At 55.1% G+C, this 27,540-nt stretch overlaps 2 protein-coding genes across 11 annotated transcripts in view; one reads left to right on the forward strand and one right to left on the reverse strand.

The window, feature by feature from the left end:
- The window catches only part of KCNAB2 (potassium voltage-gated channel subfamily A regulatory beta subunit 2), a 96,142-nt gene extending 70,831 nt beyond the window's left edge, over positions 1-25,311 (reverse strand). For 4 of the 7 annotated variants that reach the window (XM_060396135.1, XM_027975719.3, XM_042257356.2 and 1 more), the window contains exon 1: positions 25,165-25,311. The gene's annotated coding sequence lies outside the window, so the exon portion shown is untranslated. Of the gene's footprint in view, positions 1-1,650; positions 18,797-25,164 lie in introns of all 7 variants that reach the window. The other 3 variants (XM_060396136.1, XM_060396134.1, XM_060396131.1) reach the window with 1 other exon arrangement.
- Positions 25,312-25,486: 175 nt separating this feature from the next.
- The window catches only part of NPHP4 (nephrocystin 4), a 149,125-nt gene continuing 147,071 nt past the window's right edge, over positions 25,487-27,540 (forward strand). For 3 of the 4 annotated variants that reach the window (XM_042257350.1, XM_042257351.1, XM_042257352.1), the window contains exons 1-2: positions 25,487-25,692; positions 26,629-26,685. The gene's annotated coding sequence lies outside the window, so the exon portion shown is untranslated. Of the gene's footprint in view, positions 25,693-25,983; positions 26,444-26,628; positions 26,686-27,540 lie in introns of those variants that run through there. The other variant, XM_027975720.3, reaches the window with a different exon arrangement.

Consider the following 27,540-nt stretch of genomic DNA (forward strand, 5'->3'; position numbering starts at 1 on the left):
ACCTGCAGCAAATCATCTTGTTCTGTGCCCCTAGTCTGACCACAGACCAAGGTGGAGTGCCAGGCGGGTCTTGAGAGTGTCTCAAGTATGCTCCTGTTAAGGGCAGGCCTCACAGGGGTTCCAGCTGTGTTCACAACTTAAGGAGCAAGCACTGAATAGATCTGTCCATGGAGATTCAGGTTTCTTTGGGTCAGGACCCTGGGTGGCAGGCACATCCCCCAAGTGTAGCGGGAGAACTGGGTTCACGTGTACTGTTTGCTCCCAAGGTTGAGAAGGACAGAGTCAGTCCAGGGCTCTGGAGACACACAAGTTCCTCTGCAAACCCCCCATGTTGCTGAGCCACACATCCCTCCACCTGTGGGGAACTCTAAGCAGATTAGTCCTCTGGGGACAACTGAAATGATGAAAAAGGTCCTTTTTTTTTTTTTTTCAAATGAGGAGTTGAAATCTCCATCCTTGTAACTTCCACCCATGACGTCCACTTCCGCTCTCCAGCTTCTGAGCTAAGAATAGTTCTCACGTGTTTTAAGTGGTTGGAAGAAAAACAAGAGGAGAATATTTCATGGGACATGAACATTATATAAAATTCAAATCTCAGTGTCCATGAATAAACTTTCATTGGTGCAGAGCCATGCACATTCAGCTGCCATAACAAATGCCACATGTGGTGGTGGGGGGGCTGTCAACAGCAGACATTTCTTCCTCCAAGTTCTGGAGCCTGGAAGTCCCAGTTCCAGGTGTGGGCATATTCAGTGTTTGCTGAGGACTCTCCTCCGACCTTGAGGATGGCCGCCTTCTCCCTGTGTCCTCAGAGGCCAAGAACAAGCTTGCTGCGGTCTCTTCTTATAAAGGCACTAAACATGGGACCCCACCCTCAGGACCTCATCTAAACCCAGTGTCAGTTGTTCAGTTATGTCCAATTCTGTGACCCCATGGACTGTAGCCTGCCAGGCTCCTCTGTCCATGGAATACTGGAGTGGGTAGCCATGCCCTCCTCCAGGGGATCTTCCCAACCCAGGGATTGAACTCAGGTCTCCTGTGTTGCTGGTAGATTCTTTACTGACTGAGCCATCTACCAAAGATCTCAGCTCCAAAGAGCATCCCATTGGGAATTAGGGCTTTAACATCCCCAAGTGGGGCTAGTGGTAAAGAATTCACTGCCACTGCAGGAGACACAGGTACGATCACTGGGTTGGGAAGATCTCCTGGAGGAGGAAATGGCAACCACTCTAGTATTCTTGCCTGGATGAACTGATGGACAGAGGAGCCTGGCAGCTGCAGTTCATAGGGTCGGAAAAAGTCAGATATGACTGAGCGACTGAGCACTTCATTCCTTCATATGAATTTTGGGGGACACAGACATTCAGGCCAGAACACTAATTCATGTATCAGCTATGACTGCTCTCACATCACGTGGCAGAGCTGAGAACCTGGGACAGAGGCTGCACAGACTGAAAGGCTAAAATGCTTACTTTCTGGTCCTCTGTAGAAAAGGTTTGAAGAGCCCTGTTTTAGGAGTTACCGAGGCCACACCTCCCTCCTTGAGCAAAGGGGCTTTGGGCAACCTTCACACACACCCTTTGGAGGCACAGACCCGCCCCCCCCCCCCGCCCCCAGCAGGACTTCACCCCCATCACTGTAAGCACACACCTGTTTCCTGGGTCCACGTCTCGGGCAGTACCTCTCTTCATGTGGTGCTTCAGTTGAGTGAGGTCACCGCAGAAAGTGCTCAGCCAGGCCCCCATGGGAGCTCTTGGTCCCTGTTCATCTCGTGCGGTTAGGTGAGCTTGGGTGGCTTGGTGGTTTTCAAGCCAACTCTGGGATTCTGTTGAGTTTTTAGCATATGAGATCGCAACCTCCTCTCCAGGGATTGGACGCTAATCCAGTTTAATAACTGATACCCAGAAGCAGAGTCATCTCAAAGGCGGTGTAATGTGTAGTGTTTTGCCCAGCTCTGTTCAAAACCTCTCTTGGGGAGAGGGGCAAATGCAGGAGGTGTATTTGTCGACGCTGGTGCCTGGAGGGGCCCCAGGTCATGGTTCGGGGGATTCATCACTGGTGCACACTAACTCTCCATCCTGTAGTCCCCACCGAGGGCATGTCAGGAGTGAGGGGTCTCTTGGAGGCGTCACAGAAATGCAAACCTTCACAGTTGAAAAGCTCCTTGTGGTTTTTCTTCTCTTCCTGGGAGATACCTTCCTGGTGACGTGTTATGCAAACTCCAAGTGCTCCACACAGGCCATGAGAAAACGCCTACTCAGAATGATGACTGGGCACTACAGTCTGTCTAAAGGGTCCTTTCCTTCCCAAGTAGTGGACGTGTTGCAAGGCTCAAGGTTTGAAAGGACTGTGTGTGACTCCTGGAGTCGGGGGTAGGGGGTGGGCCCCAAGGATATCATAGGAAAGAGGACCCCCAAGAGGGCCTGCTCTGCCTTGCCCTGTGGGGGCCCACCTGCTCCCCCCCCAGATGTTCGGGGAACACAGCAGGGAGGGTGGCTAGCAGGTTGGGCCCAGGGCTTTCCTGTGGCTGTTAATCTTCAGGGTCTGAGGTTAATCATGTGACTCAAACGTGTCTGCCTCAAAGATGTTCCTTGCATGAGAGAAAGTAAATTACTGCAGAATCTTTTTTGACTTAAACAACATTTTCAAAGCCCTAACCAACAGCAGCAAACTGAAACACCACCAAACAAACCCCCATTGTTGGGAGATGTCTTTTGATGGATTGGATACCTCTCTGGATGCTGGAGCATCTGATGAAAGACATCTGTGGTGGGGACCAAAGCCTGTGCAGCGAGGGGCCAGGGCGATATTTTGGGCTTTGTGAGTCTCTGCCCTGTGAAAGCAGCCAGAGACAGTTTGTGAAGGGGAGGGTGTGGCTGTATGTCAATAAAACTTTATTTATAGGGATTTCCCCGGCAGGCCATTGGTTAAGACTCTGAGCTTCCACTGCAGGGGACATGGATTCAACCCCTGGTTGGGGAAATAAGATCCCGTTTGCCAAGAGGCATGGCCAAGAAAGGAAAAAGCAAACAAAAAACTACTAAACCTTTACTTACAAAAACAGGGACTTTTCCTGGCGGTCCAGTAGTTAAGACCTCACCTTCCAATGGAGGGGATGTGGGTTTGATCCCTGGTTTGGGAGCTAAGATCCCACATGCCTCTGGGCCAAAATGCTCCCAAAAAACATAAATCAGAAGCAATATTGTATCAAATTCAGTAGACCTTGAAAATGGCCCACATCAGAAAAAATTAAAAACAAAACAAAACAAAAAACAGGTGGTGGGCTGGATCTGGCCCTCCAGTCATAGTTCGCAGAACTTTTATCTCTAAGGACTGAGGCTGAAGCTGAAGCTCCAATACTGTGGCCACCTGATCCCTACAGCTGACTCATTAGAAAAGACCCTGTTGCTGGGAAAGATTGAGGACAGGAGGAGAAGGGGATGACAGACAATGAAATAGTTGGATGGCATCACCAACTCAATGGACATGAGTTTGAGTCAACTCCAGGAGTTGGTGATGGACAGGGAGGCCTGGTGTGCTGCAGTCCATGGGGTCACAAAGAATCGGACATGACTAAGCGACTGAACAACTATTAAAAGAGGTGACATCCACCAAAAAAAGATGGAAGTGTGGATCCTTACAAGATCCATGGCACTGCAGCTCTGCTCTGTCCTTTTGTGGGGACATTCTGGTCAGGAAGGGGGCCCCCTCACTTATAGGTGACTTTCATGCTGCCTGCTGGCCAAGCCTGTGACCCCACTGCCTAGTGGGGTGCTGGAGAGGAGGGGAGAAGGCACAGAGGCACTGTGCCCCCTGAGTCCTCATTAACCTCTTTTACTTTGCTAGTAATTTTGATTTATCATTGGACAGCAGGCCTGATTAATCTGTTCCTAGTAATACACATAAAGCTGCCCTCCCAACCACTCGCCGGGGACAGCTGGCCACTGTTGCAGGCTGCTGCCTCTGATGCTGACTATTTTTGGTTCCTCTTCTTGCCTCATTTATTTTTGATTTGGGTTGCTCACACAGACTGTATGTTCTCATTCCCACTCCTGCACTGAGATGAAATAAGTGTAGAATTCTAAAATCCTGCTTGTGATGCCTCAACATGGCACCTGGAAGGTGCTGTCGGAGGTGGGGCTGCCTGCCCTCGAGCTCTGGCCTGCAGCCTTGTGTCTCTGTCCTCGACACAGTAACCCGTCTGGTCCTGGGGAAGGGCTGGGCCTTCAGCATCCTGCATTGACACTGGGCTTCGGATAGCTTGGGGTCCAGGACACCTGAGTGTCCTCTGAGGGGTGTGGATGGAGAAGGTACCAGACGTGCACCTGAGCAGCATCCTTGACTTCATCCCTGGGTGAGGATCAGTCCAAGCTGCTGGGGACCGAGTGCAGAGAATCGAGGAGCCAGGATAAAGGCTTCCATGTGCACTCACTCACTTAGCCTTCACCCCACACCCTGTGAGGCTTATTACCCATCACTGGTGATGGCTGGGAAACTGAGGCTCAGGGCGGTTAAGTCAGTCTGGCCATGGACCCCCAACAGCCCCAGGAGTCCCTCCTCTGAACCACAGCCTTGAGCTGCCCCCCAGCAGAGAGGAACAGCCAAACACCTCCTCCCTACAAGGGTGAGACAGCGTGCTTTCCAGGGTGAGAGTGGACAGGGTGGGGGGGACAAAGGGCAGGGTCAGGTGGGAGGTCTCATTAGGAGACCAGTGATGATCCAGGTGGGAGTTGGTGAGGCCCAGGCTGCGGTGGCCAGGTGACTGGTGGAGTCGGGAGGTGGAGACCAAAGGGACAGCTCTTGGGTGGATGTGGGGCCTTAGAGGAAGGTGGGGGTGCAGGGTGACCCTCAGGTTTCTGCAGAAGAACCGCCAGCTCCTGAGATGGGGGAATGTGGTGGGGTGCAGCGGCTTGGGGGTGTTCTGGAGACTGGTGGTGGCTGCGTCCAGTCCGAGTGCATGGAACACCCATGTGGGGGCAGGGTCCTCCTCCCCTCTCTTCTGCCACTGAGCCTTGGCAGGTGCCACCCCTCTGCCCAGGACACTCTTACTGTGTGTCCCCACTCAGATGTCACCTCTCCAGGGGCCCGTCCATCATGTCAGCATGTGCATTTCCTGAGGAGCTTGTACCCTAACCTGTGGAGACACCACCTGGCTGTCCCCCAACCAGATGGTGAGCCCAGAGGGCAGCCACTGGGTCAGTCTCATTCCTTGGGGAATCCTTTGTCCTGGGACATGGTGGTGCTGAACATGTGCAGGCAGGTCATGCCCACTCAGCATGATCATGTGATCCTTCTTCCTATAACCTCAGCACCTCCTCCAAGGGGTTTCACGGTGGGAGAGTGCAGCCCACACAGGCCCAGGTTGGGATTGCAGGTCATCACTGGACTTTACAGTCTCTATCAGGTCTGGAGTTCCTGTCTAGAGTGATCCTTGGTTCATGACGCACGTACAGAGGCAGGCATGCATGCATGGACATAGAGCACATGTATATGCATGTGTGAACATGTATATACACTCACACACCATCTCTACCATCTCCACCTTCATCATCTCCACCAATTCCATGACCTTCACCATCTTCACTTCCATCAGTTCCACCACCTCCATCTCCACTACCTCCACCACCTTCATGTCCATCACCTCTCACCACCTCCACGACCTTCACCTTCATCACCTCCACCACCTTCATGTCCATCACCTCTCACCACCTCCACAACCTTCACCTTCATCACCTCCACCACCTTCATGTCCATCACCTCTCACCACCTCCACAACCTTCACCTTCATCACCTCCACCACCTTCATGTCCATCACCTCCACCACTTTCATCTTCATCACTTCCACCTCCACCACCTCTAGCACCTCTACAACTTCCACCTCTATCACACCCTCCACCTTCACCCCAGGCTGCCTCCACTTCCTCCAAGCACTGCTACTTTGGAATCCCCGCTGCTGAACAACGCTCTGAGCTTAAGTTCTCACCTCCATGTCCATGAGCCCACAGCTGCACCTCATCCCACCCCTCTGACCCGAGGCCCAGGTTTAGGACCTTGGCTGCCTGTGGGCTCCATCCACATGGCTGCCTCTGGAACATTCCCTCTCTTGCCCATCTTCACTGCCAGCCTCGGGTTGTCCACCTGTCACCAGAGTCCCATTCCCTGATGCTCCTGTACCTATGGCAGCTCCAACCCTTGTTCCTGCCACTCCCCCTGGGGGAGCAACATCACCTGCTGGCAATGTCACCAGCCTTGGGGTCCAATGCCACGGCTGCTTCTCCAGCCTGCACGGGTCACCCCACACTATTACACGACAGTGGTTAACCAACAGTGGAGAGGAATTGACACTTTTCATCTCTAACGCCTCTGTCATTCACAGCTTCTAAATGACCCTCTTTGATGCTCCAAGAAGCAAAGAGCTGAGGCAGATCTACTCGGCTCCAAAGCCAACAGTCTGAAGGCCACCTCCTGCCATTTTTTCCAGACTCTCAAATGATTCCTGGAGAATAATGCTCCCTACAGTTTTCTGGTCTAAATCTTTGACATTTGAATACCAGCCCAGCCCCTGGGCACCCTCATCCCCAATAAAATCTCCCTCTCTTGCCTAAATCCAACTGGGGAATACAATGTACTACCCGCCACCACCCCTCACCTCAGGCTTTCCCACCCCTTTTATTCACCTGAGCAGGGATGAGGAAGGACTCGTTAACTTGCCCTTGGAACATGAATAACCTTGGACCAGGTATTCCACCTGTGACCAGGGGAATGGGGATGATCGGAGGGGGAGGGGCAGGCAGCAGTCCCCTAGTTCCCAGAAAACAATCCCTATGAGATCCTCAAGACAGGGGTTTTTCAAAGTCTGTGTGTTCTGGTCACACTTCATATAGTTCTTGAATCTAAAATTTATCTACTTATTTTTCTAGTGATCTCTAAATTATGACAAGTAATGTTGGCTTTCCCTTGATTGTAGGAACAGCGAGTTTCATTTCAAAATAAGCTTATTTAAGAAGAAAGTTTAACCAGCTAAAGGAGAAATGCAAACTCAGAAACAGATCTGGCTGTGTGCACATATGACTCATAGCAGCAGGTGAAAGGCTGGTGGCTGGAGTGTGGAAATACTTGCCAAAGACAGAGACAGACAGACAGAGATAGAGAGACAGGGGACCAGAGTGCAGGAGAGACAGTGCTTTCCGAACCTGTGGCCTCAGAATCTCATCTCCGGAAATCCCAGGAGGAGGTGCATGGACTGCACAGGGCAAAGTGAATTCTGGGCCAGCATGCAGTTCTTTCTCTTTTTTTAAGAACTAATTTAAAATCCCCCTTTGTGAAAGTGTATCAGAGTTCCTCCCATTATAGGAAGTTTATTCAGACAGTCTAGGGAGAGACCAGAACCGCAGCAGGACGGAGCGCTCCAGGCCAGCCCTGGGGAGGTGCTATAATGAAGGTCTCGGTGGGGGATGTGCCTCTGAAGCTGTGTGTGTGTGTACAGACATAAGCACATGTGTGCATACACACACAGACACACACCGGGCCCACTCTATCTATCAGCCAGCAGCCCAAGGTCTGCTGTCCGTTCACATACCCCATGAAATGCCAGGGAAGCCCTTTCCTCCCATTGCCTGCATGCTCCTCCCTGGCCAGTCCAGGAAGGTGGCACCGAGCTCCACATGTGGAAGGACCTGCAACCTCATGGTCAATGTCCCAGGCCAGCCCCAGCAGCCTCCTGCTGCTCTGAAAAGCAGATGCTCCACAGGGCCGGTGAAGACAAAGCACTCAGGTCTCCACCAGGTAGGTGGTGATGGCCACAAGGTCCTGGGAGCCACCTGGGTGACCCAGACATCCAGCCAGAGAACACTGCAAACACAGCCTCAGAGAGTGTGCCCCATACCTCTGGGGGGAGGCAGAAGGGCTGGGCCCGTTCCCACCTCCCCTGGGATGAAGTGCACCCAGGGGTGTGTTTGTTCTCCTCTCTCCTGCCTCAGTGGATGTTCCCAGAGCGATGGAGGAGAGGCTGCTCCCTCTGGGAAGCCAGGCCACGATCAAGTCAACAGGCATCTCCCCACCAGGCAGCCCAACATGAAGCAGCCCCTTGGAGGAGGCTTGGGGTCGGGGGGTCCCACACATTGTGAAATCTGAGTGGGGGTGTGCTGGGGGGCAGAGCTGTGTCCCCAACATTCCCCCACCCTTGCTCTCTTTTCATGATGAGAGCATCTCTCCCCCATTCTGGTGTCAGAAGGTTGTGCTTCAGGGGGCGAGGGTCTTAAACATAAAGAACAGTGGGACAAGAGAGCTCTGTCCCCTGTGCTGGCCACCATGAGGGGCATAGGGCTTCCTGCTGCAGAACAGGGACTCAGCTGACTGCCTGGAGGGCCTTTCCTTGTGAAACCCAAGTCCTGCCCTTCATCCCAAAGAGAAAACGAACTGCGGGTCTAAATGGCCTACCTCCCGGGTTCCCTCCCCACTGGTGCTGGTGAGAGGATCTGGGTGAGGCAGGACTGCCCCTGCCCCTGCCACTCACCAGCTCTCTGGGGGATGGCTGTGCAATCTCAGAGCACTCCAGGCAGCACCCAAGGGCAGAACTGAGCCCAGAGCACCCTGTGGCCAGCACGGTGCACATCTCCAGTTGGTTGGCTGAGGCTGCAGTGCTGCGAGTACCCGGCTGGGGAGTCAGAGACAGAAGCTCTGCATCCACCTCTGAGAGGGATAATTAATGAGCCCAAGGGCTGTGGCGGTGGTGGTGGCGGGGGGGGGGCAGGAGGTCCAGGCACACGCATCCCCTCCCCCCAAAGTGGTCAGACTGACAGTGAACCTGGTTTTCCCCACTCTTCAAGAGGCATCTTGAATAGAAGGGACAGAGAAACGTCTCATCTCCTATCACAGTGGACTGGGGTCTTTCCAGCTGAGTCAAAGTGGGAGGAAAACACAGAGTTGGGGATAGAGAGGAAGGACCCCCCCTCCCCCACCTCCTGCCGCCAGTGATCAGGGCTGCGATTCCTGCAGTGATTCAAAGCCTGACTCAGCAGACAGACCGGAGAGAGCAGAGGCGGTCCCAGCTCTCGGCAGGGGGCAGGGGGATGGATGAAGCAGCTCCAAGCTGCTTCCCTGGTCTGGGGAGAGGGGTGGGTTTTTTAACTGCTCACCCCCAGGATGGCAGCAGAATGGAGAGGCTGGCATGCTGGTGTCCCCCAGACAGGCAGTCTCAAAGCTGGTCTCTCCAGTCTAAGTGGATGCATTGGCGCCCTCTTGTGCCACCAAGCAGTCCCTGGACACACAGTCCCCAGTCCCCTCCCCCAGGCATGCTGGAGTCTCTTTCTCTCTAGGGCTCTGGATAACTTGGGGCCCGGGAGGCCTTGGGGAGTGGTGGGTGTTCTCACCTCACCCATGGTGGTAACACTGAGGGGCTGGTGGTGGGCTGTGGGGATGGGGGCCGCCTACTTCTGGCCAGTGCTGCTCAGGGACCTCTGGCCACTGCGTCCAGCTAGCCCCTCCCCTGTACTTGGCACAGTGCCTGGCACAGCATGAGGCTGACTATCTGTGGCTGATCCCCGGAACTTCGCATGATCACACACACGGCGGTGCTGGACCCCTGGAATTCAGGTGGATTTTAACAGTGACCCTTAGGAGACACTGGGGGACAGACCTTGGTGCCTTTTGTAGAGGGAATAGAGAGGCTGAGAAAAAGGCTGCTCGCCAGTGTCTAATGGATCTGGGACCTCTAAACGCTGTAGCATAAACTTGCCCCTCCCTGGGGAGGCACAGGCTCACATCCTGAGAAGGGGGCCTCTCGGAGCGCCTCCCATCTGCCCTTGATGGAACACGCTGTCCTGTCTCACCTGCTCACCCTGTCACCCACAGGTGAGCACTGTGAGGCCTCCCCAGGCTGCTTGCCCACTGCTCTGAGGCCAGGAGGGGACTCCGCCCTCTAAGTACACTGGCAGCGGTAGGCAGGGTGACTCCATACTGGATCCCATTCCTCACTGTGGGCCCCAGCTCTGGATGCAACTGCTGGCTCTTCAGCAGGGTGATCCAACTCAACCCAGCTCAACCCCAGGTCCACCTGCCACCCTTCCACTCTTGCCCTGTAGACAGTAACACCTGATGTGCTGTCCCTCTCAATGACGAAGAATCAGAAGACCAGAAAGAAAGCCACAGAGGGGGTTCGTTCTGGGGGCGGTGGTGGGAATTAGTGGCAGAAACCTGCTGTAGTGGCTCAAACCGTGTCCCTGCCCATCAAAGAAATGAAGTGAAGTGAAAGTTGCTCAGTTGTGTCCGACTCTTTGTGACCCCATGGACTATACAGTCCATGGAATTCTCCAGGCCAGAATACTGGAGTGGTTAGCCTTTCCCTTCTCCAGGGGATCTTCCCAACCCAGGGATCGAACCCAGGCCTCCTGCATTGCAGGTGGATTCTTTATCAGCTGAGCCACCAGGGAAGCCCAAGAATACTGGAGTGGGTAGACTATCCCTTCTCCAGCAGATCTTCCCGACCTGCCCATCAAAAGACATGTCAAGTCCTGATCCCTGGTATGGGTGAATATGCCCTTCTGCAGCAAAAAGGTCACTGCACATATAATTAAGGCATGTTATCTTGGACTGGGGCTTCCCAAGTGGCTCAGTGGTAAAGAATCTGCCAGGAGACTTGGATTTCAATCTCTGAGTCAGGAAGATCCCTGGAGGAAGAAATGGCAACCCACTTCAGCAGTCTTGCCTGGGAAATCCCATGGACAGAAGAGGCTGGTGGGCTACAGTCCTTGGGGTCACAAAGAGTCGAACATGACTGAGCTACTGAGCATGTGCAGGCACATCCTGGATTGACCTGTGTGTTATCACTCAGTTGTGTCTCACTCTTTGTGACCCCATGGACTGTAGTCTGTCAGGCTCCCCTGCCCATGGGATTTCCCAGGCAAGATTACTGGATTAGGTTGCCATGCCTTCCTCCAGGGGACCTTCCTGACCGAGGGATCGAACCCACGTCTCCTGCATCTCCTGCATTGCAGACAGATTCTTACCATTAACACCACTTGGGGTGGACCCTAAATCCACTGACAGGTTTCCTTACAAGAGGAGAAGACACAGATGCAGAAAAGGAGGCATGGGACGGAGGCAGGCTTTGGGGTGATGCATCTACCAAAGCAAGGAGGGCCAAGGATGGCCAGTGACACCAGATGTCGAGAAAGGTCTGGAGCAGACTCAGAGCCTCCACAGGGAACCAGCCCCGCAGACACCTTGATTTTAGACTTCCAGCCTTCAGAGCGGCCAGCGAATAAACATGGCCATTTTGAACTCCTCCACTTGTGGTCATTTTCTCCAGCAGCCCTGGGAAGCAGACTCACCAGCCACCCTTGGCAACTCCCAGCCTTAGCAGGTTGTAGGCAGAGGGTGCTCTCTCTGGGGATTGTGACCCTCTTCTGGGGGCCTGTGTCTCCAGCCCTGGTTCAGTTCCACACCCTGAGGGGAGGGGCTGTCTGCAGGCAAATTTCTGCAGCTCTCCCTGCGTTAGTGAATAGGCTCCTGGGGCTCTCCCCGCTCTCAGGGGACTGTAAGAATAAATAACAAATGATTTCAAAGAGGATTACGCTGCTGGGACCACATGACAGAAGCATGAAAGATTAATATCTTGCCCATGCAGCACTACACTAGCAATTTGAAAGCCAGCTTTACTCCACCTCATCCATTAAAGGCTCTGTTGAATTAAAAGGGATGCAAAAGGAAGCCTTCAGGCACTGTGCCTTTGCAATCTGGTAATGAACAGGAAAAAAAAAATGCATTTTTAAATAAAAATACTCATTGCAGGTGAAGCTGTGAGGAAGCTACTCCAGTGAGGCGTTGCTGCTTTGGGGGTGTGCAGCACAATTTTCTTGGAAAGTAATCAGGTAATAGAGGCCCAGAGCTTGGGATCCAGAAATCCTACTTATATAAACATAACCTAAACATTCAAGGTCCGTCTAGTCAAAGCTATGGTTTTTCCATAGTCGTGTATGGATGTGAGAGTTGGACCATAAAGGCTGAGCCTCAAAAAATTGATGCCTTCGAATAGTCGTGCTGGAGAAGACTCCTGACAGTCTCTTGGGCAGCAAGGACATCAAACCAGTCAATCCTAAAGAAACTCAACCCTGAATATTCATTGGAAGGACTGATGCTGAAGCTGAAGCTTCAATACTTCGACCACCTGATGAGAGGAGACAACTCACTGGAAAAGACCCTGATGCTGGGAAAGATCAAGGGCAGGAGGAAAAGTGGGCAATAGAGGATGAGATGCTTTGATGGCATCACTGACCCAGTGGACATTGATTTGAGCAAACTCCAGGAGATGGTGAAGGACAGAGAAGCCTGGAGTGCTGCAGTCCATGGGGTTGCAGAGTCGGACATGACTGAGCAAATGAACAACAACAACCATTCAAGAGGAAATAAACTTAGATGCACACCAGTGCTCATAATGGCACTATTGGGAAGGGTGAAAAATCACTAACCCACTAAGGAGATCATGTTTAAGTGAATTATGGAAAAATGATGGGATGTGAGTCAGTTTCTTACAGTGATGACTCCCTGTTGGAAAGGTGCTCAGGCAGTGATGTGAGTCAGGGAAGTAGAGAGCCCCACGATTCTGCAGGTGGGAGGGGAAAGCATCCAGGACATGGGAGGGGGTCCCACCTCCCAGCTGATCACTGCTGACTCAGTGACCCCCTTCTGGTGGGGTGTTTGTGTGTATGGGGCAGGGGAAGACAGACTCTAGGGGTAGCACGGGGAGTCCCACATGGGGCTCTGCCAGCACCGAGCTGGCAGCTGGGCTGGGCCTTCTTGTGCTTTCCCCTTACCAGGCATCCTAGCCACTATGGCCCAGGGGTGAGGCCAGGAGGGAGGTGATCTGAGGCCCAGAGTCCTCTGGTGGCTGTGAGACCTGAGATTAAGCATGAAACTCGCTCTCACTCATGAAGCACCAACTTCTGGAGTGGCTGGAGGATTAAGAGTAAATGCTTGTGGGTTTAAGCAAGAGCCTGACAAAGCAAATCCCGGACCAAGGGCAGCTGCTGATACAAATAATGACAGGAAAGTCATCGCCCTAGCTCTCCTCTCCCCCAACATCATGGTCATATCACTGCTGTCATCAGCAACATGATCGGCATCCTCGTCACCACCATCTCCATCATCATCCCCACCAGCAGCATCATCCCCACCACCATCAGCATTCTTTTCCAGCATCATATGAAGTGCCTGCCTCCTTTCTGCAGCAGGGCAAAGGCTTTCGGTCATCTAGCCTCCCTCCTGGAGACCACCAGCTTCCCTGGAAACCTGTCCGTGGGACATAGCCTTCTCTGTCTGCCACCTGGGACCACTCAATCTGGATGCCCTGGGATGGTTTCTGCAGTTTGAAGGAATTATCTCCACATGATTAAGTGGCTCTGCTATAAACACATGAATGTGGCTGCTGGCCACTGAGCATGTGGTCTGTTTGCGGAGGCGGCCGGGCTACAGGACACGGCTCATCTGTCCAGATGCCAGGTGGCTGGGAGCCTGTGGCCATTAGCCTGTGATGCCCATCCCTGGACCACAGCTGCCTCAGCACACAGACTCTGACACCTGGCTTTGTCTCACCCTCAGCTGCAGGGGTGTATCCCTGCTGACTGCCACCTCTGGCTGGCTGCCAGGTCCCAGAGGCCACGGCTGCTTTGCCTTCCCAGGGGCACTGCCTGTTGTTCAAGGTGCGGCAGGCTTGTGCCCCGGGATATGATACTTTGCAGACGATCCACCAATGGAGCGGTCTGCCTGAGGGAGATGGAATAAGGGAACCCACAGTGGGAACGGCCTGTGCCTGCTTCCAGGTAGCCCAGGCCTGGTCCTATGGCTTCAGCTCAAGGACTCAAAGCTCACCAGGTGGCCAGTGCATTGCAAGTCAGCTCCTCCAAGCAGGGACTCCGGAGGCTCCTGGGGCGGATGAGTGGACAGAAGGGGAGGTGGGAGGGCAGTCTTGCCCATGGGCAGTGCCAGAACTGGCACTAGGACTTCATTCCTGGAGTGAAGTCTCACAAGAAACAGAGGGGTGGAGGGTGCTCAGGACTGTGGCATCACCTCTCCGCAGCTCCAAGCCCTGGCGACGTCAACACAGTGAGGCAATGGGTTGTGAGGGTGGGCCTTGGACACTTGCGATGCAGTGGCTCGAAGGACCAAGGTCTCGTGGAAGTCGAGGAAATCAGCCTGGGTCAGGCGAGATTTCCCTGGGCTTACAGGGAGGGTGACGGCCCTGGAGGTCCTACCCCACCAGCAATATTCACCCATGTGCTGATGCTAAGTCACTCAGTTGTGTCTGACTCTGCGACCCCATGGACTGTAGCCCACTAGGCTCACCTGTCCATGGGATTCTCCAGGCAAGAACAGTGGAATGGGTGGTTATTTCCTCCTTCAGGGGATCTTCCTGACCCAGGGATCGAATCTGAGTCTCTTATGTCTCCTTATTGGCAGGTGGGCTCTTCACCACGAGTGCCACCTGGGAAGCCCATATTCACCCACATGAACAGAGCAGTGAGTGTCTCCCTGGAGGACCAGGCACGGGCTGTCTGGTTAATGAAAGAAGGGAAGGGACTGGGTTGGGGGATGCAGGTGCTCCCCAGAAGTGCTCTGATGAATGGAGGTGGTTCCGGGGATGCTCTGGCACTTGGTTTTTGCCCAGGGGTTTCACATTTCTGATATTCCTGAGTGAGGTGGCAGCCACCAGCCTACCCTGTTCTGCCTTCTGGGAGGGTCCATCATTTCTGATCATTGCCAAGCACCTGCTTCTGCCATGCGCCTGCCCCAGGGCTGAGCTGGGGGTACAGAGGTGACTGGACAGACATGACCTATCTTTAGGGGGCACATGCTCTAGGAGGGACTGGACACTGGTAGCTCAGAGAGACTTATGGGATGCTAGCAGGGGGCTCAGGGAGTGGACACCAGTTGGCGGTCAGAGAGTTGCTTGGGGGCCCCATGCCACCAACAAGTCTCATTCCTCCATGAAACCCAGTTCCTCTCTCCCTAAAACGAGTGACTGGACCACATGGTGTTAAAGAGTAAAGAGCCCAAAGGGACTTTCTTGAGGACTGCTGGCTACTTGAGCTCAGCCCACCCACTCAATAGTAAATTAAATAGACCCTATAACAGTTTATATGCCTGCTGGCTCAGGGCTGCTTTAGAGACCAGGGGCTCTGCATGAACCTGGGAGCAAGTGCCATCTCATCCCCTCAAGGGACTGGGGAAGTATCCCCTGCCCTGTTGCCCTCAGGCCCTGACCCAGGGCCCTTTGCTTGCAGAGGCCTGGGTGACTGGGGCTGCACCTGCCACCCCCTCTCCTGCTGCTCACAAAGGCTGCTGCTCGGGGCCCACACGCCTGTACCATGGGTCCCTGCCTGGCCCTTGGCATCCATACAGCCCAGCAGGTGGCTGGAAGCCTCCAGCAGTTCCCCATTGTTACCATGGTTACCAGGCTATAGGAAGGTGGGGAGAAACCCTCTCCTCCATATCCCTCCCAGCAGTACCCCAGTGGGCTTTGCCAGAACCTTCCAGCCCTGGGTGAGGAAGGGAATGAGGGCCCAGCCTGATACACAGGCTTTGTGTGTGTGTGTGTGTTTGTGGGAGCGCTGTGGCGATCATGTTAGCTGAGCAGCTCAGGGCTCCCAAGGGAACTATGGACAGGGGACAGGGTGGGGGCCTCCAGGGACCTGTCAGCTCCCTTTCCCCCATTCTGGATTCATGACCCAGCTCAGACCCACAGAGGAGCCTCATATGTTCTTTTGCTCTTTCCAAGGTCACGGGATGCCTGAAAAGCCATTGCAAATCCCAACAAAACAGCACCCCCTTTCTGCAGGGACACAGGTGCTCTGAGTCTTAGGCGCAGAGATGCCTCCTTGTTTACACCCTCCCATGTCCTGCTGCTGCTGCTGCTAAGTTGTTTCAGTCGTGTCCGACTCTGTGCGACCCCATAGACGGCAGCCCACCAGGCTCTGCCATCCCTGGGATTTTCTAGGCAAGAACACTGGAGTGGGTTGCCATTTCCTTCTCCAATGCATGAAAGTGAAAAGTGAAAGTGAAGTCGCTCAGTCATGTCCGAATCTTCACGATCCCATGGACTGCAGCCCACCAGGCTCCTCCGTCTATGGAATTTTCCAGGCAAGAGTACTGGAGTGGGGTACCATTGCCTTCTCCGCCTGTGTCCTGGCCAGGGCCATTTTTCCTCTAAAGATGAGTAGCCTCTTAGACTTCCCTGGTGGTCCTATGGTTAAGACTCCACCATGCAATGCAGGGGACATGGGTTCCATCCCTGGTCAGGGAACTAAGATCCCACATGTCATGGAGCAACTAAGCCCAAGCACCACAACTACTAAGGCTATGCACTGCACAGCCCGAGCCACAGCTAGAGAGTCTGGGCAATGCAACAAAGGATGCTGTCAGGATTCTGCATATGCCACAATAAAGATCAAAGGTCCCACATGCTGCAACTAAGACCCACCACAGCTAAATAAATAAATATCAGAAAGCAGGGACATCATTTTGCTGACAAAGGTCCATATAGTCAAAGTTACAGTTTTTCCAGTAGTTATGTACAGATGTGAGAGCTGGATGACAAAGAAGGCTGAGTGCTGAAGAACTGATGCTTGGTGTTGGAGAAGACTCTTGAGAGTCCCTTGGAGAGCAAGGAGATCAAACCAGTCAATCTGAAAGAAAATCAACCCTGAATATTCATTGGAAGGACTGATGCTGAAACTGAAACTCCAACACTTTGGCCACCTGATGCAGAGCTGGCTAATTGGGAAAAACCCTGATGCTGGGAAAGATTGAGGGGAGGAGAAGGGGACGACAGAGGATGAGATGTTTGGATGGTATCACTGACTCAATGGACACAAGTTTGAGCAAACTCTGGGAGACAGTGAAGGACTGGGAAGCCTGGTGTGCTGCAGCCCATGGGGTCGCAAAGAGTGAAACACGACTGAGAGACTGAACAACAACAAAAAATAAAGATGAGCAGCGCCTAGGACTTCCCTGGTCCAGTGGTTAAGACTCTGCGCTTCCAATGCAGAGGGTGTGGGCTCAATCCCTGGTTGGGGAACTAAGATCCCACATGCTGCTTGGTGTGGCCCCTGCCAAAACAGATGAGCAGCCGCCAAGATCTTTCCTTAACTAACCCCGCGTCCCTCACATGAGGACTCCTCCCAGCCCCCCACACCACCGCTGCAACCGCCAGCCATCTCTGCACCTTCGTGTGTGGCTCTCCCTGCCCAGAAAGCCACCTTGTCCTTTCTCTGTCTTCAGTGAGAACCACAGCAGCTCCAGGCTCGCCTCCTCGCTTCCCAACCACGTGGATGCACCTGTTGTGTTATGCCCACTGGGCCTGCAGTCACTTCTGCTGTGGCCTGAATGGCACCTCCATGGGTTGGAGCCCACACCTCCTCCCCCACTGACTGTGGTTCCTGAGGTCAGTGGCCCTGTCTGTGCCCTTGTTTCTTGGGTCAGTGAAGGAAGGGGTGGAGCACAAGTGAGGATCAGGAGCAGGGTTGCTTCTACGAGCAACGAGAGTCCCTCATGTTGTGACGTCAGGCCCAGGGTGGTGGATGGGTCTCATCTGAACAGGCCCTTTGTTTAGGACGTGGTCCACGTGTACCCTACAGGAACTGCTCCAGGGGCCACCAGTGGTCTTTCCTAACCCAACCTTCAGCCTTCGGGCTGAGGAGGAAGCATGACAGCCTCCCGGGAGCCCTTGTTGTGTCTCCGGCCGGGACACAGGAGGGTCAGAGCTCTGTGTCCCTGCGGAAGGGGATGGCATTTTGTTGGGATTTGCAATGATCCCTTTTCTGGGGATTCTGGGCATTCTGTGACCTTGGCAGTAGCAGGGGGCAGAGATGGCTCCAGGCCTCCTGGACTGGATGACAAAAAACACCTTCTCCTCAGTGAGAGGCAAAGGCAACACTCCCTGGGGGGTGAGGGAGCTGCTGAGCAGAGGTGTGTGTGGGGGGGCTGGCCTCATGAGAAGGGGAGGGGATGCCACAGGTTCAGTCCCGAGGGACAGGCCCGCTCCTGAGTAGAGCGCCTGCTTCTGTCACTCAGGACAAGTGAGAGAGTCAGCCTCCTGGCCAAGTGTTGTTCCAGGGGGACTGGGGCATGGCTGACATCAGCAACTCCCCACCCACAGCAGGAATAAAGCTGGATTTGGGATTCGAAGCTGACAAAAGCATAGCAGGTGGCCCAGTTGAGTGAGGGCTTCCCAAGTTCCAGAGCACTGAAGAAGCCCCAGGAAGCCCTGCTCACCAGAATTTCCAATGGTCAAGGTATGTGTCCTTGGGCGCCACTTTACAAAGTGGAAATGGGAAAGTCTGCTGCAAACTTTGAGTGTTTCTCAAAGTGCTGCCTCTCAACCCCAGGCCAGTGGCCACTGAACCCCACCAGGACTCGAGGGGGCTGTTTTCATTCTCCCCCTGTGATCCCAATGTGTATCTCAGGGCTCAGGACCTCCTGGTCCCTCTGGGGCCACCAGAGGGGCTCCCTTCTCTGCAGTCATGTCACACGCATCAGTGAGACTGCAAGGATGAGCCCCAGCCCTGCAGTTCACAGGCATCCCCAGAAATGTCCCTACTAGGGCAGGACACAGAATCACCCACCATAGAACCATCTTTTATGAATGAACAGACTGAGGATGTGGCTGACGGACCCAGTTCACCAGAAAAGTGACTTTTCTTCCCACTGACCTGCTTGCCTCTCTCACCGTCCTTCCTTCTATCATGGTCAGATTTCTCAGGAGCCTGGGCTTCCCCGGTGGCGTTAGTGGTAAAGAGCCTGCCTGCCAATACAGGAGATGTAAGAGACGTGGGTTCCACCCATGGGTTGGGAAGACCCCCTGGAGGTGGGCATGGCAACCCACTCCAGTGTTCTTGCCTGGAGAATCCCATGGACAGAGGAGCCTGGCGGGCTACAGTCCATGGGATCGCAAAGAGTTGGATACGATTGAAGTGACTTATCATGCAGTTAGGCAGCAGAGTGCAAAGGCCAGGAGGGCGGGAATTATCCCCCAACAGCCGATTCAGATCCTGACTCCTCCCTGTTCACGCTCTGTGACTTGAGGACAAGCACCTCAGTTTTTAGGGCCTATTTCTGCACCAGTAAAAGAGGGACAATGTCAGCTCCTTAAACTGGAGTCGATATAGAACAGGGCAAATAGGGTAGCACATGTACCTGTTGTGGGGGTGGGGAGCGCCATCACCTCCACTTCTGGTAGAGGCTGGCCCCAGCAGCATGGGGCCCCCCTGATGCAATGGACACCTCCTCCTGCCCCGTCTCCATTTCCTCCTGGGCTCCAGGGTAACCCAGGGTCTCCTCCTGTCCTGATCTTCATCTTTTCTCTCGGATCCTGCACTCAGGACCACTCTCTGGGCTCTTTATTCTGCCCCCCTTCACTCTTGTCCCCACCTGCAGGGTGACCTGGTCCATTGCCTGGGCTGTGACAGGTGGGTGCTAGCGATCATGTTGGGCTTGAACCCCATTTGAACCCAGGGCTCCCATTTCAATGCCCACAGCCAAACTGAAGGCCGAGGCACATAACTTGGACCCAGCGAGGCAGGGTCAGCAGGGTGCAGGCCGACGACATCCAGGGATGAAAGCCTGGGGTCCCAGGCTCCTCTCACCTCCCACATCCCACTGCCGCCCAGCTCCACAGAGGCCGTGCTCTGCTGCCCTTCTATCTTTTCATTCTTTTCATCGGCTCCAGACATATCTATGGGGTCCCGCTCTGTGCGAGATGCTGGGTCTACAGAAGCACCCAATACAGACAACAGTCTCCCCTTAAGAAGACACGCGGTCTCCCCCACCACCACATCTGGTCCTCACCACACATCATAGACACATCTGCCTCCTTCATCCTGGCCTGGACATGTCACTGCCAGCTCCAAAGCCCCCATTCATCTGATGGCTGCTCTCTCAGACCCCAGTTCCTGCCCCCGCCCCCCTGCCAACAGCTCCTACAGGCACCTGTGCTTCCCCTGGATCTCGGCCACTGTCCAACGCACTCCGCCCCCACTGTCCTCCCTTCAGGCACTTGCCCAGACAGGGTCCCCTCCCAGACAGTCCTTTCCAAGTTTTGCTGTCACAACCCTGCCTCCTTTCAAGGTGTGGGTCAAGGGTCAACCCCATCTGCCCCCATCTCTCCTCTCTCAGCAGAGGCATCTCTGATGGCTCCTGGTTTGCGGTTACTGCCTCCCCTTCCTGGCTCCTGGCCCCTAGAGGTGGAGGTGAGGTGGGTCTTGCTCACTCTTGGCCCTTCAAATGTCTGCCACAAAGGCCTTTCCCCATTGGCGGTATTACAGGTTTTAAACAATGTTTAATTCTAATTTACTTTTTAATTTGTGGATTCATCAGAATTTCCTTGTTTGAGTTATTTCTGAGTTGCCTTCGTCCAGACGGGGCAGGAAGGGCACTGTTTTGAGGGAGCCCCTACCATCACAGGGAGCTAGGGAATGCAATGTTCCCAGCCAGAATTCTAGCTCCTTCTGTCCTGGGCTGCATTTGACAGCTTGTGGACATCAGGGATGTTCGCTCTGAGAGATCGTAAAGCTGCTGAGAGATGGAAGATGAAAACATGCTGTGGTGCGGAGGGTGGGTGAGCTGGGGGCCGGGCCTGCAGTCCCCTGGTCCCTACAGGCCACTGCACAGGTGGGCAGGCGGGTGTCCTCCAGGAGGCCTGGGGTAGGGAGGACAGGGTGGGGCGTGTCCCTCCACTCACAGGGAGGCTATGATCTGCACAGATAGGTAAAGCCCTCCTCCCTCCACGAGAGCCACCAGCTGGGCTCTCCCAGGTTCCTCTCTAGGAGCACACAGCCCCTCTGAGGAGCCCCATTTGGGCTCCTGAAATGACTCCGAGGGCGACCTGAGTCACTCAGATTGAGCCTTCCCGGGAGCCACCTGGGCTCCAGGTAGGGTGAAGGCTTGTGCTCAGACTGTGATGATGCAGAGGCTGGGAAGCTGAGGAGGTTCTTGCCCTATGCCAGGGACTGTTCTTACGCCTCTACTTGTATCATTTCACCAAGCCCGAAAAAGGGAGATGCAAGCACAGGGTAGAGCAGCTGGGAGAGAGAGCCGAACACTCAGACAGCTAGTTCTTCCCCGGGAGCCACAGGCCAGGACTGCTGTGCTTGTGAACCAGATCCTGTATCTACGGGACCCCAGAAGTTGCTCGCTTACTGGAGAAACTAGCCTGAAAATGAAGTTTGCTGGTTTGCTTTGAACCGGTGTGGGGATCTGAGAAGGAGAAACATGCACTTGGCTTTCATCCGTTGAGTTGGATGATGGATCTCAGCGACTCAGCAGTTGGGCTCAAGATCCATGATCAAGTCAGGTGCAGGAAAACCCCCTAATACGGCTCAAGATCTTGGTGGGGAAAAGGCCCCCAAGTGGGTCTGCAGCACGGGAGACATTCCCAGCCCATTTCTGCTTTCCCCCTTTTCCCAATGTGTCACCAAGACAATCAGTTCTGCAAGCGCCTGTGTGTTGGAGTGAGAGGGAAGATGGGCTGCCTGCAAGGGAGCCAGAGATGCGGGTGAACAGGTGTTGTGGCAAGGGACACATACAACCCCAGATGCCCCCGGTCTCCAGAGCTAACCACCTGGTCACTTGGTGGAGCAGGGGGGGACCTCCTGAGACTCCATTTTCCAGCTGATGAGTTAGAAAGCCTGTGGGCGCAGTGCACACTCTGAGTGGGGGTGGCTGGGCCTGCAGTGCATCCCTTGTACAGAGAGAGGAAGGCTGGCTCCGTCTTAGGCTCGCGGGATGTGGCCAAAGGTATGAAGACCCAGGAGCTGCTCACCTCCACCTGGGGAGGAGACTCACATTCCTGCCAAGGCCAGGCTGGATGGAAAGGCTTAAGTTCACCCCAGCAGTGATGGGATGACCAGTCTAGTGATGTCCCCAACTGGCCCCTTTTGTGCCCTCTGGGGGAGGCCCTGTCCCCTTTTCTCCTCTGCACTAGCTGAACCAAGGACCACATCCCCTTAGAGTCACCCCAAAGAAAGGGGGGACATGCAGAGGCTAGGAGGCTAAGTGTGCTAGGCTTCCTGGTCATGAGAAAGGCAGCCTCCACATACCGGAGTGGGGGTTGAACCTGACCCTCCTGCACATTGGAGGAGACGCATCTATGGGGGGTAAGGATTTCTGGCACTTGTGGATGGGCTAGAGCCTGGTGGGACAGGCAGGGGGCTGGTGTAGTGGGAAGAGAAACCAGGTTCCTCATGATCAGGAGGCTGGGTCTGTCTCGCCACCTCTCTGTGCCTAGTTCCCATCCATACCAATCGGCCTCCCTCACAGGGAGTGGGTTTACGGTTATTTACAAGGACCCGCAGCGAAGCAAGATCAAAGCACAGTGTCCCTTCTTAGCTTTTATCTCACCCAGTGACCCAGTCCCTTGCCATCTCTTTGATGACATCTTAGGGACGACAGGGCCCTGGCTCTGGGGCACTGCCAGGCAAGGCAGGATGCTGTGGCTGAGGGTTCTCTACAGTTGGTGGCACCTCTGACTTCCAACAGCCCCACTGACTCCCAACAGCCCCACTGACTCAGAAGCACCCATGGTGCTATTTCCCCACATGTGTCAGCATGACCTCACAACTGCCTCCCGAAGGGCCACTGGTTGGCACATCCGTGGGGTGTTGGTTTCCTCCAGTGGGCAGAAAGAAATTCCTGGCTCAGACTGGCAGGAGGCACAGGGTCTGACACCGCTGAGTGACCTTGGAGAAGTCTCTGCCTTTGGGCTTCTGCTGACGCTTCCCAAGTGGAAGATGCCCAATCCCCTTGCAGCTCTAGCATGCTCACCTCTATGTGGTGGGACCCCTAGCTGCTGGGAGGGGATGGAGGGGGGCGTCCCTGGCCCTGAAGACAGTCAGAGACAGTCTTCCTCAAATGCTGCCAGAAGTGCCACTGTTCTGCCTGTAATTCAGGGACTTCAGGAAACGGCTCTGGGATCTTTGGTGACGTGAAGGTCATGGAGAAGTGGAGGTCAAGGACTAGACACATGCTCCTTCCAGCCGGAGTCCTGGGAAACCACACACATTCCCTCGGGTTCCAGAAGCGGAGGAGGCCTTCCTTTGCCACGTGTGGAGCTGCCCAGTTGCTATGGTCCCAGCACCAACAAACAGGAAAGTCGAGAGGAGGCCCCCTCCCTTACTGGAACGTGCCAAACCAAAACTTGTACCAGTCACTTCCTCCTGAATCATCTGGGGTTTAGAAGATCACTGAAGAAGGAAAGCAAGCCAGCCCCAAGGTGTGAAGCTTCTTAATCTGCCCCACCCCAGAGCTTGCTCACCCCTGTGTCCCTCAGTGCCATGCCCATGACCCCCAGTAGACAAGAAACGTGGTGTCTTTGTTATACCTGTGTGCAGTTGCTTTCATGCTCATTCATCCCTGTCCAGACCCAAAAGGGTTCTGAGCATGAGACCTGGTTTCACACTGCTCAAGACCCTTCCTCCCTGTGCGCTGGCTCAGCCCCCACATGGTCTGGGAGCTGGTGCAGCAGAAAGAGGCACAAGGAACTGGACCTCAGGTTTGCAGGGGAGCCTCCAGCAGGCTGCTTTTGAGGTAGGAACGCACTGCAGCTGGAACACCCTCAATGTCATTGAGGCCGGGCATGGGCTTGGAGAGTGTGCCCCATGGACAGAACCTGGGTAGCCAATGCACTCTGGGCACCCTGTCATGACAGCTCAGGGGCAGGAGCCCAGGAACCACACGCGAGCCTGGGCTCTGCAGGGAAATCCACACACCAAGCAACAATCAAGAAGGCAGACACAACTCTCCACAGTCCCTGAACCCTGCAAAGTGGGGCCTGAATGCAGTTCTGTTTTGCAGAGCAGGGGCTTGCTCTTGGCATTGAAAGGCGGATGGCATTTTTGAGGGGGAGGAGAAGTTGCAGAGAAAGAAATCCTGAAACGACAGACAGTGGGACAGCTGTGGCCTGAACTTGGTGTTCCTGTGCCTCGGATATGGATGTATTAATTTCCATAAATGCTAATAGCCCATTTCCCCAAGAGCTATTACTTATGTCATCTCCCCTTGGATGCATTTCAACACAGGGCAGACAAGTGAAAAAGGAAAGGACTGCCCCCACTGGTGGGTTTCCCATTCCCCAACCCTGACCCCACTAGGTAGCTCAGGACTGTTCCTCTAATTCAGGGTCAAGACCCCCTGCCTTCAGCCCACAACCAGGTCCCTATCATGCCAGGAGGCAAAGAAAGTTACCACCCCAAAAATGCTGAATCACAAAGTAAGCTGAGCAGGAAAGTGGGGGTGGGGTGGGGAGGGACATCATGGCCAGGGAGGAAGGCAGGGTGCTAAGGGACTTCTCACCTGGAGACCCCCTGAGGCTGCTCTAGACAAAGTGTAGACCCCAAAGAAGCCCCTGGACAAATGCCAGGGGGAGCAGAGCCAGGGTAGGCTGCCTGGGTGGCAGTGTGGAAAGGTGGGCAGGTACAGGACAGCCACTGCAGCAGGACGCGGTGCAGCAGCTGGGGCTCTGTGTCCTGTGTCCTGCGGGAGCAGCAGCAGGTAGGGGAGGTGGGGAGCGAAGAGCAGCTGAAGATGGGGTAGGGGCAGAGGGACCCCGGTGGGTTGAGGTGTGTAGGTAGCCAGATGAACTGGTGCAGGAGGGGAGTGTCAAGGTCCTGGGGAGCAGGGCAAGGTGGAGAGAGGGCGCCCATGGGGAAACGTAGGGATTGGGAGCAGAGTGGGTTGGAAGATGGGGCTAGGGACCTGAAAGGAGAGGCAGGATGAGCCTTTGCGAGAGAGATGGGGAGGACTAGGACCAGGAGAGCTCCGATGGGGGGTGCGCTGAGGCTGGGAGAGGGAATGGAAAGAGGGATGGGGGAGGGGGAGGCGAAGCTGCGGGAAAAGGAGGGGTCGGGGAGGGATGAAGTTGGGGCAGGGGTCTGGATGGGAGCTAAAAGGTCGGGCAGGCTGGCAGACAGGGCAGGCAAAGGACGGCGGAATGGGGGAAGGGATATGATGGAGAAGGAGGTGAGCCGGCTGGAGAGGAGGTGAGGATGGAGGCGGGTGCGGGGACGCGCTGGGGACAAGGAGATGGAGAGTCAGCGCGGGCCTCGCGGTGCCAGCCGCCGCTCTCCCGGCGCACTGCAGGGGACCGCGCGGACGGCTGGGGTCTCCCCCTGCACTCACCTGGGGGCTCCAGCTCCGGATCCTCTATCCCGCTCCGGATCTTCCTTCCCGCCCTGCCCCTGCGACTTTAGCGCCCCCGAATCCCGCTTGCTCCACCAGGTTCCGCCCGCAGCATCTTCACCTCGTGGGACGCCCGGGGCCACTCCTCTTCTAGATTCTCATTGGTTGTTCTTCACGCCAGTCACACTCTTATTGGCTGAGCGATCGCCGACCATGCAAATTAGGACGGGCCCGCCGCCGCGCCGATTGGCTGGCGCTGCTGGAGCGGAGACCCTGGACTTGGGCTCTGATTGGTCCCTGCGTCCTGCTGACGTGAATGACTGAGAGCGAGTTCTTCCCCTTCCAAGGCTCCTCTGGCTGGTGGCAGCGGATCGGGCGCCCCTTGGCCGGTCCTCGGCCTGCAGGGTCTGCGGCTCTGGTGGGCACCGGCCAGCGCCGGGCCTCTGGATCCGTCGTAGAGGCACTTCCTCAGAAGCCTGGGGCTCGACGTCCGGGGGCGGGGGCGGCTACTGCAGGCCCGTCTCCTAGGTAACGCTGCCAGCCACGGGCGGAACCACGTTGGCTGGCGCCGCGGGGGAGGTTGGACTCAGTCCGGAGGCTCAGGGGCTACCGAGCGGCCCGAAGCCTTGATCCCGGAGTGTGTGTGGGGTGTTCCGTCTTATTCTTCTGGGGGCTCGGGGCCTGAGGGGCGCGGCAACTCGGCGAGGGCGGGGCTGTGCCCGCTTCGGTCGCATTTTCCTCCCCCTCTCCTTGACTTTTGGTGTGGCCCAGGCCGCCTGGTCCTGTAGGGTATCGGGGGCTTCTTGGGGCTCAACCTCTGCACTTTGCCCCTAGACTCCGCACCCGCTGGCAGCGCTTCAGCTTCCGGCGACCGCGTGGGCTTTGCTGAGACCGTGGCACTGGCCTTCCCCTTTTCCCGTTCGGACCCCTGCTGGGGACCCCTGCTTTGCCTCCCGACCCGACCCAGCGCCGCTGCCCAGAGAAGATCTGGAGACTTCCTGACCCTCGCGGGATTCCCTGCTCCGATGGGCCTGCCTGCCTAAGGCCTACCCTGGAGCTGCTCCCGCCTTCCCCTCAGCTGTTCAGCACGCCGACCTTCTGACCGCCTCCGAGCTCCCCACCTGGGTCCTTGTGCTCTTGAGACCCTCAGAGCTCGGTCTCCTGCTGCCTTCAGACCTTTGCACGTTTCTTTCCATGTCTGTCTCTATAGAAGACAGATGCCTTCGCAGCCCTGGTCCTGCCTTCACTGTCGCACTGTGTCATTTTGACTGAAGCACAGGTGGGAAGTCTTACAAGCTTCTGTAGTTGGAAAAGGTGTACTTTAGATGATTGTGCCGTAGCCGCCAGTTCCAAGCCGGGTCTCCATCACAGCTCCCTGCACCCTCCTCTCCTCTGTGATTTTCATAGGTCACAACCACCTCTTTTGTGTGCTAACTTGTATCCTGTGTTTCTGCCTCCCTTCAGATACATTCCTCGAGGGCAAGGAGGTTGTCTGCAGTGTTCTCCAGGGCCTGGCACAGGGTAGGTACTCAAATAATGCTCCTTGAAAGAGGAATTCCAGGCAGGGCTTAATTAGACTTCTGCTTACTCTTGAAAATAAAGGATGGGGGGTTGCTTCCCAAGTGGTGCAGTTGGTAAAGAATCTGCCTGCCAATGCAGGAGATGCGGGTTTGACCCCAGGGTTGGGTAGATTCCCTGAAGTCGGAAATGGCAACCCACTCAGTATCCTTGCCTGGGAAATCTCATGGGCAGAGGAGCCTGGTGGGCTATAGTCCGTGGGGTCACAAAGAGTTGGACACTACTGAACACACACACACATGCACTTGGTGTCTACTCTCAAAAAAGCTCCTGAGCTTTCTGCATTCAGGCAGGCCAGATCTCTTTGCATCTGGGAGGGAAGCTTCCTTGTGCCTGGAAAGTTCCTTGTGGCTCCTGTCCCTCTCTTTCCTTGGTGAACCACTGCTGATGAGACCTCAGCCCAGCTGATCTCTTCAGTGCCTGGGTCTCTCCTCTTTTCCATCCCACCCCCACCCCCTTGCCAGAAAAGGATACTGGGTTAGGCCTGTCTTCTGTGTGCTGCTCAGGCTTGCCCCCTAGTCTTTGTCCCACTGGATATTTAGAGTCTTGAAGTCAGGGTATTTGACAGTCTGCTTCACTGTACTGGGACAGAACAGGTGCTTGGTGAATATTTGTTGATCACATAGGTCTGCAGAAGCAAAGACTTCCAGGGAGCTTCAGAGGCCCTCTCCTTTTGTAGGTGGGAGACAGATGCTGGGAGGGCAAGAGACTTTGCAGAAGTCAGAGAGGAGAGCAAGGATCAGCCCAGGCTCCTCGACCTCTTTGCTCCTACTTTGCCCTTGAGAGCTTCTCCTAGCC

Source organism: Ovis aries, chromosome 12, assembly GCF_016772045.2.
Source record: "Ovis aries strain OAR_USU_Benz2616 breed Rambouillet chromosome 12, ARS-UI_Ramb_v3.0, whole genome shotgun sequence".
NCBI lineage: Eukaryota > Metazoa > Chordata > Mammalia > Artiodactyla > Bovidae > Ovis > Ovis aries.